The sequence below is a fragment of the Urocitellus parryii genome, chromosome 15 (assembly GCF_045843805.1).
Source record: "Urocitellus parryii isolate mUroPar1 chromosome 15, mUroPar1.hap1, whole genome shotgun sequence".
Classification (NCBI taxonomy): domain Eukaryota; kingdom Metazoa; phylum Chordata; class Mammalia; order Rodentia; family Sciuridae; genus Urocitellus; species Urocitellus parryii.
In genome coordinates this window covers 29,005,375-29,022,873 of record NC_135545.1, presented here as the reverse complement: position 1 = coordinate 29,022,873, position 17,499 = coordinate 29,005,375, and positions in this window count along the sequence as shown.

Sequence of the window (17,499 nt, the reverse complement as noted above, 5' to 3'; positions counted from 1 at the left end):
TCTTATTGTCTATATCAAAGGAGTTCCATCACATAAATGGTTGGAGGGGGAAGAAAAGAAAAGGGATATTTTCTGTGAGAAAGCATTGCCAGGGGCCATTTCTTCAGACTTCTCAAAGCCTCATTCCAAGAAAAGCCAAGCCAAAGAGTTGAAAGGGGTAGAATCGGGGCCTAGGAGGCATGGGGGCTTGGGTTGCACTTCTGTACTTCTTAAGCTGTCTACACAGGGCAGGGAAGTGAAGACTGGTGCATGCAGCCTCTCTGCACGGAATCCGTGTTCTTCTGACTCTCAGCAGTGTGCAGTTTTTCTCTGGGTTGTGCTTACCCATTAGCATTTTAATTTGGCTTCATATAGCGCTGCTCTGCAGATGGATTTGCTTTCTTGCTTTTGTTTATTGTACAAGTGACAAACATGAGGGCATTTTCAAGAAGTGAAAAAATGCCATGAGGTTGTGAAAAGGAGGTGACTTCTTCTTGCCAAGCCCGGAGGAATGTGAAAGCAGAGATGGCTCTGACAAGGCCCTGTGCATGTTCCCTGTATTACAATGCTTGGAAGCCTTGATCAGATCCAAATGGGCAGGGGTGGTGGACCCTAGAGAAAGAGACATGACCCTGAACTTTGCCCTCTGCTATATGGGATGTTGGCTCGGCCAACTCTTCAAAAAGGCACTCAGTCAACCTTTTTTTTAATGGGGACAACACTTTCTGTGGATTCCGAGCAGCATTTGGAAATGAGACACATATCAGTTGAGGGAGGGGTATAATGGTGAATGGGTAAACTCTTTAGTTTTGCAAAACCATTTCCAGACGTAGAGGGGTTCCTGTTTTATGAATCCATGACTCCTTAAGGTCTATTTGTACATTTACCTGGTACTCCCTAGTTTATAAATTGAGGACTTCAGTGAACAACTTCCTTGGGGAAGGTTTTTAAAGTAGAAAAAAAGACATTTTGCGGTACAGGAAGCATGCATACACACACACAAAAAAACTATCTTATGAAGCTCATCTATTCCCTATTTATTGGATATTCCTAAACACTTTACCTTTGTTTAATGTTTGTTGAGATTTAGGGGGATGTACAGTCTAAGTTGGGGATGCCCACTTCTGGTTCAATAGACTTCCAATCAGCCCCAAGTTCATAATGTGGCTAGACATTGCTAGTCAAGCACAGAACTCTCAGAATCCTTCACTACATGCAGACTGTATCAGTGGATCAGACTCTGTCAACGATACAAGATGAAATACCCTACCCTTCCAGGCCACCTCCTTTCTTCTATCTCTACGCTTCTCCTTGTGTTCATCAGGAGTTTGGTTGCCCTGTCAGGGCACAGCCTCTAATTCCTGACTGAGCCATGATCCGCAGGTATGGCAGGAAGACTTCTTAAAGGGCTCACATGATTCCTGCCCTCTGGTGTTTGCACTTTTTTACTCCTATGCTTGGGTCATGTGCTAAGGCAAAGGGGAAGGGATTCTGCAGATAATTAAGGTCTCAGGTTAGTTGCTTTTGAGTCAGTCGCAAATAATATTATCATGGCTGGGCCTGGCCTAATCAGGGAAGTCTTAAAAAACCAGGCCCTTGATGAGAGAAGAAATGAATTCTCCTACTGGTCTTAAAAGATCCAAAAGCCATTTTGTAAACTCCTATGGAGAGAGCCAGAAAGGCAAGACGTTAAGAACACCTTCTAGCTGCTGCGAGCAGTCCCCAGCCAGCACCTAGCAAGAAAATGGGGACCTGAGACCTATACTTATTAGAAAATAAATATTTACCATAATTCTAAAGTAATTTGGAGGTGGGCATTCCTCTGGTTAAGCCTCCAGATGAAGATGCAGAAGAGCAATATCTTGTTTTCAGATTCTTGGAGACCCAGCTAAAACATGTTGGGCTCTTGAACCTCAGAAGCTATGAGAGATAATCCCATTATGCTATGTGAACCTATTAAATTGGTCATGAGTTGCTACACTGTGACATAAAATGAAAGTCCCAGGCCAGATGTAAACAAGGATACATGATCATCTCCTTGGCCTTTTCTGCTGCCTTTCAAAATCAGCAAACAAACCAGGTTTAGAGAGTCATACCGGCTTTTCTTGTAGGAAAGAGAGTCTACTACAGTCAAACCTGTGTCTGGAGCTTCTGCATCAGCAGAGTCAACCAAATAAAGATTGAAAATACTGGAAAAAATAATTGCACCTGTGCTGAACATGTACAGACATTTTCTCTTGTTTTTATTCTCCAAATGATACGGTATAAACTATTTGCCTCTCATTTACATTGCATTAGGTATTATAAGTAAACTAAGGATGGCTTAAAGTATGTGGGGAGATGCGTGTAGTTTATATGTAAATACTGTACCATTTTAGAGGACTTGAGCATCTGCAGATCTTGGTACCCACAAAAGTCCTAGAACTAATCCACAGGGATATGTAGGGATGGCTGTGCAATAACATCCATAAAACATGCATAATTCTAGGGAGTTAAGTAAATTTTAAAGGCTTCTATGCCTCAGTAATTATTTCTAGTTCATATGAAAAATCTAAAGAACAAGGATCAGCTCTCCTCCCCTTCTTTACTCTGGTACCTGGGGTGGACACTCTGTTAGATGTGACTTGTTCAAGGATAGAATAGGTCTGGTCATTGCCTTAGAAAATCACAGGGATGCTGTAGGGTGAGCCCCATCTTAGAAGGAATTTGGCAGCCCCCAGACCCTCTTTCAGAAATTCCTGCCTTTCCAAGTGTTGGGCGGTTAGTCCTTCGTTTCTCTCCATTCCCTGCTCCTTTCTCTCGCTGAGCACCTCATCTCCTTCATGGTGGGAGGCTGTTTTCTCTAAGGTATTTGGCAGGAAACAAACATTATTAATCATTTACATTTTGAAACATTCCAGACAACAGTCTGTGTTCTCACTGCGCCATTGCTCGTGGCTGCCAACTTTGCCACAATTAACTATTTATCATGGCATTGCTTTACAATGTATAAAATAGATCCCCCCCTTTTTTTAGAGAATTTTTTGACACATTTCTATTAGGGGCTTTTATTAATTTATTCTGTAAAATGGAGAGCAACACTATAAGAATTTTACCTACTTTATAAGCTTGTTGTGAGGATCGGATGAGGAAACAGGTGAGAAATCCTTAGCACTGCAAAGCCTGTAAACACATCCTACATAATCTTAGCCATTTTGTTATAATTGCTAAGAACTATGTCCATCAGCGTACAGAGCCTTAAAGTAGGACAACATAAATCCTGTTCCCACTGTATACGTGCTGATAGAGCACCTTAGACTACGTATCATCACAACTCCTGGACGCTCAGGGGTGGGCGGAGCTTGGGGGACAGAGTACAAACTGGGGGTCTGAGCTTACTAAAATTAGACAACGGAATTATTGTGGAAAGGAACTTAACCTGAGAGAGAGAGAAGGGGCTTGATATCACGGGAGGAGTTGAGAAAAGTTTCCATTCTGGGCTTTGTCTAGACCAATGAGGATGGAAGGAAAGAATTGAGAGAATGGTGACAGTTTCAGAATCAAGAAAATAATTGGGTGTGGGTATTTGGTACCTTAAAAGTTTGCCAAATTGGAAAGAAGTTGGGTTCCATAAGAGTTTCTTCCCTTCCTGGGCATGCAGAAAACCTATTGAAGCCATTAAGTTTTGCAAATGTAGTTAGCCTTAGGTATCCATTCTGCATCAGATTCAACCAATCATAGATCAAAAATATTTTAAAAAATTATATCTGTATAGAACATCTACAGACTTTTTTCCTGTTACTATTTCCAAAACAATGCAGTACAATGATTATTTACATAGTATTTACATTGTATTAGGTATTATAAGTAATCTAGAGATGACTTAGGATATATGGATAGATGTGTAAGTTATATGCAAATATCATGCTATTTTATAGAAGGGACTTTAATATCCACTGTTTTGAATATCTTCAGGGGTATTAGAAAAAATCCCCCACAGATACTAGAGGATGAGTGCATACATGTGTCTTGGAGTGTATACACATCAACACAAGCATGCATAACATACCATAAAAAGAAGCATGGGTCTTTCTGTGTGTTTCTGTATCCTTGCAATTTATAGGTATGCTGAACAAAAATGGCCACATGAATTTTTCTGCTGCTCAGCCTGTAGAATCTCTGTGTTTTACATCTTTAGCCCTTCTAAAAAAAAAATGTCAACCTTCTCCCTGGGTTCTGATCACTGGGTCAGAAGCATTTGAGTTCCTGTCATCCGCTGAGGTTCAACCATACTAGTTCTAGAAGTAGAATATCATAATCCCAGAGCAATAGAAGGACCTTTCCGAGGAAGATGAGATATCCAGAGGCTTTAAAGGAAAAGTCAGACGAATTTGACCACGTTCAAATGAAAACCTTTGGTTCAGCAAAACACCAGACACAAATTCCAAAGACAAAATTCACACTGGAGAAGCCCATTCTCTCAACCCAGCCAACAGTTCACAAAGAGCAACTACAGGGCCACTTAGAAAAGGAACAAAATGGACAAAATGGTAGGAAGATGGACAAGAGCATTTAAGAGGCAAAGACATTAGAAGGAACAGGAATGCCCGATGAACCACCACAGGCTAGTCGATCTTAGTGAAATGAAGAGCTCAGTAAAGATGAAAATGTATTGCAGGTGAAGGTGGATATTTCTCACTGTAAATAAAAACATTGTTGGCAGGAGAGCTGGGTAATTGCCATGCTTCTAGCAAATAATAGACATTTAAAAACTTTGAATAAATGAATCCACTTGTGGGGGGTACCCACTAGGAATAATAAAGAGCAGCATTGGCTAGAGAACTACCTGAGTTTTTGGTCTGAAATCTAAGCAAGATGGAGGCTCCTGTGTCACAGGCCCTACCTTTTGACTAAGATTAAGAACAGTGACTCATCCCAAATCACAGAACTTTTTGTACAGTCTTTTGGTGTGTGTTTGGTTCAGTCTGAGTCTGTTTTTTTTTTTTTTTCCTTTCTGTTTTACCTACCTCTTTACCTTTTCCTGCCTTGACTTTTAAAAAAAACAAAAACAAAACAAACAAACAAAAAAAACAACAAAAAACCATTTTCCACAAATACACATATTTGAGAGTTTACTGTTTTATTTGCAAATTCATTTGCATATGTCCTCCAGCAGTGTGTAGAACTTAAAAAATTATTTACTTGATCTCTGTAAGAACCAGCATCCTATATCCTCTCTGTATTAAGGCTAATTTGAGTTCATTACCAAACTATGTCCTGGTGTGTTTCCAGAATATGGACAATCCTTTTTAATCTCAATCAGGCATTTCTTTTCTTTAATTTGGTAATCTTAAAATGTCTTTGTGTGTGTGGGGGGGGAGTAAGCTGGGATTGAACTCAGGGGTACTCAATCACTGAGCCACATCCCCAGTCCTATTTTGTATTTTATTTAGAGACCAGGTTTCAATGAGTTGCGTAGTGCCTTGTTAAGTTTCTGAGGCTGGCTTTGAATTCAAGATCCTCCTGCCTTAGCCTCCCGAGCCACTGGGATTAAGGTGCGTGCTACTGGGTCTGGCTAAAATGTCTTTTCATTTCTCTTTTTCTTGTCTTCCTTTTGTACCCCATAAGTTATCAGTCTCTGTATACATTGGACCTCTGTATTATTGTGCCCTGGGTCTCTGCTTTACTATGCCGTGTTTAAAAATCATTATTTAGTGTCAGGGATTTCTGTGCCTCCATGGAGCCTTTGGCAAAGTCTAGGCACATGTTAGTGACATCTATCTATAGACATGTTAGGGGCACCTCATGGGTAGAGGTCAGGGGTCTTTTATAGTGCACAAAACAGCCACTGCCATAACAAAGAATTAGCAAATCCAAAATATCAAGAGTCATCATTGACAAACCCTCTCCTAAAGTAAAGCTTGATCCTGATACATCTTTAATTTCAAATGATTATGGAAAAAACCCAGAGCTTCTCTGGGAGAAATGTGTAGATATTTCCTCCCACAAATAATATTCCCTGATATTATTGTTAATGCTGGAAACATTTGGGAGCATGTGTATGTAAATTTGAAGGAAAAATATAAGTGTGATATTCTTAGTGTATTTAGCCCCTATGTTAAATAATAGGTACTATGATAAACCTTGATTAAGCCTTGACTATTTGCATATGCTCAGGGCTTGGGTTATTTGTGTGGGTTATATTTTCTAATTCATGAAATCTTCACCTCCAAATACTTTCATCTTGACAGTTGTTTTTCAAAACAATGACATTTTCTGACTTAGCCTCTTGCAGTATCTCTGGATCATGAAGTAAGTTGAAAACCTCAAAATTCTATATGGACTTAGAAGGGGAATACTGTGGTCATCAACACAGTTTTTCTTAATCATGAGAAAGGACTAAAGTGGTAATTGAACACGTGTATTTTCTAAGAGATTTTTTTAAAAGCCAATATCTAGCAGTATTGGGTTCCAGTTAATCAACCTTTGACTGAAATTTTATTCAGCCCCTCAATCACCAGCATATATCAGTCTTATCACGGTGGAGAAATCCCATGAGACTATTGTACTGACTTAGGCTTATTATCTCATTTTCCCATAAATACACATATCTGAGGGCTTGCTGTTCTGTTTGCAAATTCATTTGCATGATTTCCTTCCATATTTCATAGAAGTTACAAAATTAATTACTTGATCTCTTTAAGAATAAGCATCCTGTATCCTCCCTTTCTGTACTAAGGCTAATTTAAAAGGAGGAATTTATTTCAATAGTCTCATTGTTTAGTCAAATTACACAAGTATAATGAGATCTCAGTAGGAAAAGATGCTGAATGCCACCTTTGAGACTCATTCTGTACATTGGGGGCAAAAATATGACTTAATGACTTCTAACCATGAAGTCATTAAGACTGTAGATTATAGCCTTTGGATGGTCAACCTTGTAGATTCCTGGTATCTGATTGATTCTAAAAAGCTAAAAAAACAAAACAAAAAAAAAAAAAACAGGTTGAGAGAAATGTGGGCAATATCTTTCCAAGGTAGAAATTTCCATTGCCCTCATCACAGTGGATCGTCTGGGTTTCAGAATTTCCAAAACTAGCTAATGCTCTACATTTGACAAAATAATGTGATAAGTAAAAACAGGACACAGAAAAAAATATTCTCCCACTTATTTTTCTTTTCTATGGTTATTTCTTGATATTCCCTAACATGTTCTTTACTGAGAATTGGAATAAGGTAATGGGTACAGATATTGTCTACCTGGAGCAAATCTGGGCTGCTATTTTCATTTCTCTATGCTAGTCTGTCTCTCAGTAGTTCTGTGGGGCGAACAAGAGAAATAATAAGTGTAAGTGCACATTCTTTCAGAGATTTTTTTTAAGTTCAATAAAGATCATTTTCATTTATGAAAGCAGTTAATGCTGAAGTTATTCAACCCGTCAGTTTTTTGGATGTTGTGGCATTATTTATACCAGTGGAGTTGGACCACACCACTTGGCTTACACCTAACCATATTTCAAAAGGTGTTTAAATTTGCTTATAAAGATGAAAATTACATGAACAAAAAAAGAGATGGAATATTTTAATTATTTTGAGTTCACATTTTACCACTCACGAAATTCTAAAGGCAATAGAAATAGTAGCTGCAGTATAGATCCTTCTGGACATTCTTTGCAGCAGAGACAGTGTAATTAACAAGTCATTTGTCCATTTTTTTGCAGTGTTTGCCATGGCTGGATGGAGTACTGAGCTTGACCCTGTGAAAACATCAAAGCGTTATCTGGTAGATTTTATCAACTCCAGGTACACTTCTCTTATCTATCTAGGACTCAGCTATCCAGAAGATCTCTTTAAGAAATAGTCAAGAGACATGAATTAAATCTTGGATCGGCCCACATAGAATAGTAACACTAGTCCTTACTGAATATCTTGTGACTGTAACTTTGTACATCAAGTCTAACAATTATGATTCTTGGATTCCCAAGCTCATAGCCATTTTTTTAGAAGCAGGGAGTGGTGGTATGGTGATAGATTTCCACTGCTGGCACCCCAATGCCTGAAAGCTTCTGCAAGAAGAGATTTGAAAAACAGATAAAAGACAAAAGTCTCCAGACCAGGAGGGCTTGTACAGGCACATCCAGTAACAAGGCCCAAGGCAGTCATGGATGACAGAGATGTACTTAACACATTGTGCTTAAAAAGACAGAGACACATGTGATATGCCACAAATATATTCCTTGCCAAACTGTTTAAACTCTTTGAAAAAAAAAACTTGGGCATAAGGAAGAAACCCCTTAAGTATCTGGAAAACTCAACCACTTTGCTGGATTCATTTTTTTTGGATAGCCAAGGGTTCAGCATTGTTGATGAAGCAGGACTCATAGTACACAGCAAGTGACAGGATGTCTTTAAATTTGGGGTCATCCGCCATCACTTTTGATGGGTTCTGAGGGAAAGTGATTGAAAGCTCTAACAGTGAGAGAATATTTACAAATTTGTGCAAGGCCTTGAAGTTGGACTAGAATTTGGAGTAGGCGATGGGGTTTCACACTGAATAAATATGAAGTTAATTTGCTTGGAGCCTTTGTCCTTATCTTATCTCTGGAAAGTGACCACTTGGGGGTAGGGACTCCAAAAGGGGTGGGTCGTGGTACTAGTGCAAAACCTTCTCTCTTAAACATTTTTTTGCAGCATCCTTCAATCACATGGGCCTTTCTCAGATCATCCTAAGTCAAAGCATGTTGCTTCAATATGATGCAGGGAGTACACCAAGGCAGGAGGATCACTTTGTAAGTTCAATTCAAATTCTAGAGCCATATCAATAAAGTGACCTTGATCAAGGTGAGCGTGAGCTCTTGGCCATGACATCTGTACTCCCAAATCACGATCCTCCTGATCATGATGAGACAATAAAGGCAATGAATATTTTTTGCACTCCATTATCTTAGAAATGTTACTAAGCATTAGTTTTTCACTGAGTGATGAGATTCTTCAGGATTCCTCTTTTTCCTCTTCACAAACCTAGGACCTCGGATCCTGATTGTGGGAACAAACTGCCCTTCAGAACCTTCAATGATTTGGTCATAATAACAATGTTGTGATTATTAGCACATGTTGTTTAAATCTCAGCACGAGGGGCAAGCTGTCATAAAGCCTCCTTCTTTCCAGCATGTGGGCTAGGAAAGAATGTAAAAATGGGAATTATTTGGCTGATCAAGTGAAATGTACTAGGGAATGATAAAAATGTAGATGGCCAGACCAAGAAAGAGAGAACAGCTATGATTTCTAGTCTGTCCAGAGGTTTGGAGAGAGTTTGATAATGATCAATGATTGCCCGTTGGAGCCAGTATGGCCTATTAGGTTTAAGTACCCAGGATGGAAATCCTAATCAATCAAACGAGGGGGGCAGTGTGGCCACTCAGACAAGATGAACTTATTTCCATCCAAACCACCACTTCATTTACCAGGAGCAAGGCTTGTTGTGTCTCGCTGAGAACTGTACTCTGCTCAAGTTTTGCTCCTAATGAGAATGATCTCCCTGGTCTAATTGGTTGGAGAGTAAATCTCAGTCTGTGTCCCCTGGGGAAATCTATAAATGCTCAGGGCTCATCTCTCATCACCATCTAGGCCCACCCCCTTGAATCCTCCTCACCATCAGAGCTGAAATGATCTATTTAAAATGTGAATCTAACCACTACTATTATCTTTCAAGATCTTTGGAATAAATCCAAATTCCTGAGCCTGGACTACGAAGCCCTCCTGGAGATCTGGTCCCCTGATCAGTGATATAACCTCACCTTCTGCCTGTCTCTAGCTGGAAACTTATACTCTAACTTGTGGTTACCCAGGCACCTCTTTTCTTACGCATCCTTCTCTGCCCTCCTCACCTGACTATACCTCTTCATGCTTCAAGACTTAACTCAGATGCTTTTTCCAGCATGCTTTCCTTGCATCTCCACAGTAAGCTGTAAGGAAGGCTGTGCTCTGTGCTCACATTCATCTTTCTGCACAGCTCTCTACTTACCATGAAACATCGAAATGGTTTGACTGTGTGCTCTCCTTCTGTATTAATTAGCTTTATGTCACTGTGAGCCAAATACCTGAAAAGAACCACGTAGAGGAGAAAAAGTTTATTCTGGATCATGGTTTCAGAGGTTCAGTCCTTAGTCAGCCAACACCATTGCTCTGGCCAGAGGTGAGACAGATCATCATGGAACAAAGGTATAGCAGAGGAGTGCCACCCAGTTCATGACAGCCAGGAAGCAGAGAGAGCTTGAATGCAAGGAAGTGGGGATAATATCAACCCCCAGGGCACCTCCCACCCTTCCTTACCTACTTCATCCAGCCACACCCTACTCCCTACAGTTACTACTCATTAGTCCACTCATGGATTAATGTCCTGATTAGGTTACAACTCTCATAATCTAATAATTTCATCTCTGAACATTCCTTCATTGTCTCACACATAAGCTTTTGGGGGAACAACTTATATCCAAACCACAACATCTTCCCATCAGAAATATGTCATTTCAAGGGCACAGACTATTTTGTCTCTAAACCATGAGCACTTAGCACAAGAGCTAGCTTCTTTCTCACTGTGTTTCTAGAAAGGAATTATTAATTGTATATCTAGAAACTCCTGACAGTGCAATATATTTGTGGCCCCTGATTGGAAATCTACTTTCATTACCAAAGGGAAGCACTGGAGTGTTTACCAAACTAATATACATTAACTGGTTGTCGTCCACATTTTCCACTGAATAAAAATCCCTGTGTTTTAAGAATCTTTGCTGTTCCTTGCATCATAATAGGCATTATGGGCATAGACCAGTGGCCAGGCAGGACGCCTGCCCTCATAGGGTTTGCTTTCTAGGCACACAAAGCTAAATATACATGCTAAAAGAAAAGTCGTAGGCTTGAGTTTTAATAAGTAAAGACCAAATGCTCCCAACTGAGTTAGGAGAAAAGATACTCCAAGTAACCTTGGAATATGGCCAAGATTTAAAAAATTAGAGATTGGGGAGAGGTAAAGAGAGAGGGGGAGATGATACATTCTGTCCAGAGGAATATCATAGGCAAAGAGATATTTAAAAAAAAAAAAAAAAACTCTGAGGATATTTAGGTAATAAGAACACCTGTGACTATTTGCAATCTGATCCTGAAATCAGTCTTTTCCACCCAGTACTCCCACCTCCACGTTCCAGTCATCCCGATTCTTCTCTTTAGCCTAATGGTTCACAGACTTGGGTGGGCCACAGAATTATTGAGTCCCACATCTCCAGTTCTCACACTGGATTTCAGATTCAGTGGGTCTAGCTCTGCCGATGCTGCGATTAAGGCCATGTTCTAGAACCACAGGGACTTCCCGGTTGGCAGCATTCTGAACAGGGTTGGGAGGTGGACCTTGGCACTCGCCGCCCCCAGACTCTGGCCCTTTGGGCTCTGGAGGAACAACTGCCCTTGGAAACCACACCTACCGCCCATCAGCAGTGTGGTCACGCCATGTAAGTTGCAGATTAGGCAGTGTTTCCCCAGCATCCTGGCAAACGAAAGACTAACTTAGACCATCTGGTTCTGTAACACCCTCCTACACCACTGCTTAAAAGCAGCCGAACATATTTTCTCTTACATTTTGTCAATAAAATATTGCTCCCCCAGGCTGTCGGCTTGCCATGTTCACAGCCCTTCAGCAAATTCGGAGCAGTTAGTGGTGGCAGAAACAGGGGAGGACCATGGGGGCAGCCCTTTAGCCCTTCAGACTTTTGTTGCTGATGCTCCCTGACCCACACTCTTCCTGGGGCAGATTCTCTAAACTCAGACCTTAAAGTATTTTATTTTTTTTTAAGTGGAACCAAAATGTATTGAGACCTTTCTTGGCTACTGTCCCCTTTCTGTCCTGTTAATTTTGCTTTGCCTTATGACAGTGAAAAATCAATGTCTAGCATTTCCAACGGCCAGGTAGAGTGTGTACACATTTATTAAGATTAATTAAAAAGTAACAAATTGTAAAGTAATAACATTAACAACCAGTAGAAAAAGTGTAGACATTTTGACAGTCTTTTTGAATTTCATTAAAAGATGGTGGTGACAAAAACCCCAGAGACGATTTCTACTTTACTAAAGAAATAGGTCACAGATTCAATTACAGTCACTGAAGCATGGACTCAATCTATCATGGCAAATTAAGTACATTTTAGCAACCTACTTTCCTTTAAAAATTTTATAGACACTTTCAGTGGAAGAAGAAAGACTATAGAAAAACGAAAAAAAAATTGCAAAACCACATCCCACCCTTACCACCCCCTTCCCAGGCTTTGAGTAAGCATTTGGCTTATTTGCTTTAGGTATAAGACAGAAAATCATTAAGAAATACTCAGCTTGCTCACAATTATTACTTTTCCCTCGTTCATGGTTTAATGATGCAGATTTGGAACTGGGAGTGGGAGAAGGCTCCAAATGAGAACTGCTATTCTTCAAAGGGGGGCTTTGTTCTACAGGCTCAGCCCTCCTCCCTTCTCTTAAAAGAGGACTTTTGTACTTTATAGCTTTTATGAAAATTTTGCCTTAGACTCTTAGTAGATACCTTGTGTTCATTTTAGAAAAGATAAATAAGTAACTAAAGAGAAGTTGTCTGGCCCTTGGGCATGGTTTAGCCAAGTGCAAACATTGGGACAATGAAATACCCGTTTGCCCATAGTGAGATTGATTTCATGTTGACAACTGAAATTTATGAGGGGCCTCTTGCAGAGAAGCAGTGGGGCCTGTCTTTAAGTCACCACTGCAATAGCAGCGAATGTAGAGAATGAGAGGTCCAGGACCTTCTCTTGCCCTTTGATAGGGAGGAACCTGGGGCAAGAACATTGCCATCCTAGGGAAAGAGTCTTAGGAATCCTGTTTGGCATGCCAAATCACCTACTCAGCATAGCGCTGGCATTGCTTAATCCAGTCTCACCTTTTCTTCCAGAACTCTTGACTAGCCTTCCCTCCATGCCTCTGTATAATCAGGAACAAGATAAGCAATTGCATTTGCTCCACAGACCAGTGGTAGAGATGCCTCATGCATCTGTGAATGGTCTTGTTGCTATTGTCCAATTCAAGGAGAGCCTCTCTTCACCTGCCTACAGGTGGAAGCCTGGAAAATTGCATTTCTAATTTTAATGACAAAATCGCAGCTCCCTTGGGAATTCGGTTTAACATCAGCTCATAAGATGAAGATCTCATATGGTCAACATCACTCTTCAAACTATGGCAGATCCATAGGTATGCTCTTGCTTGGCAGGATATGTGGGACAGTGAGTCAAGAGCCTATATGTCTTCTTCCAGCCCTGGCTTCTTCAAACTAGAGAGAGATAAAGTAAGGGTGGACTGCTGGTCTACCTGGTATGCTGGGAAAATCCCACTAGAAACCCTGATCCTGGAAGGGGGCAGTGATGATCTGGGAGGTGACATGGGAACAGAAAGGAAAAAATTGGCAGCCAATGGAGGCTGCTCGTTCTCCATGTACAGATGAGACACAGGTTGGTGCTCTTCTGTAGCAGCTATCCCTGCCTTGAATGTGCTGAGGGCTGCCCTGCTGCCCACTGTGTTTAAGGTGGTGAGCTGGCTGCATTTCCTCTATTTACCCTTAAGCTAATTCCAGGTAGAGGTAAAGCCTAGTGTGTCTCCAGAGCTGTAACTTGTATCCACTGCACTGCTGGTGCAAAATCCCTCAATACTCAGTTGCATTTATAAATTTATAATATGTACAAAAGTCATATCATGTAATGATTTTGTACTTTATGTATACTTTTACAGTTGCTGATTTATGCTTTTTCAACTTTATGATGGTGCAAAAGCGATAGATATTCAGTAGAAATATACTTTGAAATTTGAGAGGTTTTTATTTTTTTTTGGTACTAGGGATTGAACCTAGGGGTGCTCAACCACTGAGCCACATCACCATCCCTTTTTATATTTTATTTTGAGACAGGTATTGCTAAGTTGCTTAGAATTTTGCTAAGTTGCTGAACTTGTGATACTCCTGCCTCAGCCTCCCCAGCCTCTGGGATTACAGGCGAGCACCACTGTGCTGATGAAATTTGAGTTTTAATCTTTTTCTGGGCTCATGTGATGCAGGACTGATGGTCTCTCATGAGGCTGGTCAGTGGCAGCTCCCAGTGACCAGGGGAAATGACCAATACGCTATGGTGTAGAGTGTTGCTAAGCTATGGTATTCAATCTGCTAAGTGTAGTAAGTGCATTTTGGACTTACGATATTTTCAGGTTAGGATGGGTTTAACATGACATAATCCAATTGTAAATTGATAAGCAAATATGTATTTTGAATTACACTTGGCACAGCCAGCATCTTTCAATGAAAGCTCCCAAGGAACTGAGACCAAAAAAGAGCTGTTCCCATCTCAAGTTCACTTGCCAAGTATGGAAAATGAGTGCAATATTTAAATCAAGGTCCTGTCCTCACATGTTCTGGTTTAACTCATTTGAAGTGGGCCAAGTATTGGTAGTTAATTTTCAAGTTTTATCAGGTGATTCTAATGGATAGCACCGTCTAGTATCATTGAGTTAAGTAGTTTTTCTTTCTCATTTTATATTTGTATAATTTAAAATCACTTTCAATGTGACTTCCTTTTTTTTTCTTCTCTGTCATTTAGGGAGCAGACAACTTCCAAAACTATCCTTGTTTGTGGAGAAGTATTCTTTACCATTGAAGAGACAAAGATGGTGCGAGTATGGTGAGTCCCCACAGGGGCCTTGGAGTGTACCTACACATTCCCAAAACTGACAAAGCAGACAGGAACTGAGGCTGCCCAGAAGAGCAAGTGCTTAGCTTTGCAACCTTCAAAATGATTTTAAACCTCAGAGGTCAATGCTGATAAGGTGAGCACTTGAGATCAATGCTGAGCAATAGGAGGTCAAGAACTGGTGGGAGGATCTCTGGAAATATGTGAGAGATAACTCACAACCTTGGGTAAAAGGCATCTCTCCCTTGTTTGAGTGTTTAAAAGGCACAATCAAATAGTGCACTAAGCTTAGCATCCCGGGGAGGTGGCATAGAAGGATGATTGGGATTAGAGACCTGGTAGCTAATTTGCCTGTATTGAATACTCTACCACTTGCTAAGTGATTTTGAGCTGGGTACTTAGCCCCTATGCACCTCTCATTCATCGTCTGCAAAACAGAGACTATATTCACATCCACTTCACAGGGTTATTCCCAAGATTAAGTTAGTTAGTGTATGTAAGTTGCTTAGAGTATGTGCTGCTTTCAGAAATATCACCATCCTTATATGTACCATCCTAGGCATTAGGCAGAATAGTTCAGAATAGTTCAGTTGGCTCATTTCTTTGTCTTCAGTTACTGTGTGAGTCAGATTTCCATCACCATGACAAAAAACTGAGATAAATAAACTTAATAATAAAAAAAAAAAACCTTTGTCATGGTTTCAGATGTTTCAGTGCATGCAGGGTCTGTTGACTCCATTGACTTTGGGAGGCCTTGGCGAAGCAGAGCATCATGGCAGGGAGCATGTGGTAGAGCACAGCTGCTCACCTCCTGCTGGCCGGGTAGCCAAGAGTAACAGGAAGGGGCCAGGCTCCCAAGAGCTCCCTTAAGGGCACTGTCCCTAATGACCAAACTTCCTTCCACTAGATCCTCCCAATAGCGCCACAGGCTGGGGTCCAAATTTTCATTGTGCAGCCCTTTGGGACACATTCAAGATTCAAACTATGGCAATTACATTTTCCTGTCCTAGCTTCAATGATAGGAGAGCAAAAGATGTATTTCAGGAAAAACTATTGATATCCATCCATAATAATTCCTTACTAACTCACCAGAGTGACATGGAATTAGAACCCCAAGACCTATCCCATTCTACTTCCTGTAGGTGAATTTGCTCAAGTTGCTTTGTGAATTCCAGTTTCATTAAGTGCAAACATGGAGATTCTTAATTTTCCTTGCATCTTCTACTGGGATTCTCCTTAAAGCCTTATGAAACAAATTCTTTGTGTTTATGTTCTATGTATTTGAGAGAATTTCTCATAACTCATTGTATTTAAGCCTCTTGCTCAACAGTTGAGAAAGATATAATTGTTTATAATTTACAGATGAAGAAATGGAGTTCAAGATGTTCATAGGACCTCTGCGCTGGTTAAGTGGTGAGTACTTAAGGTTCCCAAGTTCAGCAGTATCTCTATTAGACCCTATGGGCATTGTTTTAGATAAATGGTACATGCAAACATGCTTCCGGAGATATAGCATATGATATAAATAGTATGTTGTGCTTAATTTGGCAATTGTCACTCTGGTATTATAAAGAGAAAAGTAACCTGGAATTGACAAGCTTCAGCCATGAGTCAGTCACTCATCACTCATTAGTACTGAATCTGGTACCCAAACAGTGACCAAATCCTGATATCCAGTGTTGGCTTAGGATGGATATCATACTATTGATTTATTTTATCGTTTACCCTCTTTCTTTGCTGATTTTAACTTTAGAGTGACACATTATGGATCTATTAACAGTGATCTTTATCCACGTGGACACTAACTTATTGATATAACACTGAATAAGAGCTGGGGTCAGGGGTAGAAGGAAGAACTCTGCAAAGTAGACTAACCAGAGTTTCTTGCTTGAGTTACTGCCTTCCATCTGAGCCTCATTCTGCCTTCCTCTGCTCCTGCTCCCTGAGAAGCTCAACTATCTCTTGATGAACTTGGCATAATATCTGTGCACAGCTGGACTGCAATATGGCTTGAGAAGAAGTACACTCACAGCCTGTGGTGTTAGATGAGCTTCAATTTGTTCAAACGACTCGCTGTGTCAGTCTGACTCCAGGCATCAGTGTGAAAAATGGGAAATTTAGTTACCTATATAGATAGTAATAGCAACAGTCATACCTTGAAATTTTGTAATATTTTTCAAGTTGCTACACACATGCACATAAGGTTTCAGGCAATTCCTTCAACTGTTGGGTGAAATAAGCAGGATGACTATTAGGATAGAGTAAATAAACCTGAGACTCAGGGAATTTTGGACTCCTCTTATCCTACAGCTGATCAGGGACAGACACGTGCCTTTCTTGACTCTGTCCTTTTGTGTGGACATTCTTCTACCTGCCTGGAACTGCTGCCATATTCTTTTCCCTAGAAATAGCCTTCCCTTTTTATTTTGGCTACTCCTGTGCTCTCAACTACAAACACTGGTTTCCTGTGGCAATGTGCTCACCAGGCCCTATTCCCCTGGCCAGCCCTGATTGATACAGAGTTGGACATCTGAACCAATGCCAGCCATTGAACGTTTTGAATAGGAAATAGAATGTTTTGAATAGGAAATAGGAGATAGAATCAAGACTTTTCCAGTAATTGAAGCTTAGGCAGGCATGTCCTGTGTTGAACAAGCTGGCTTGCAGGAGAACAGTGGAGCTGACATCAGAGAATCAGAGCTGGGGACACAGGGAGAATTGGTGGCACTGGAATCAGTGGTTCCTACAGTTCCTAAGATGGCAGGCGTGGCCCTTCTCCCCTAAGTTTCTTTAAGCTGGG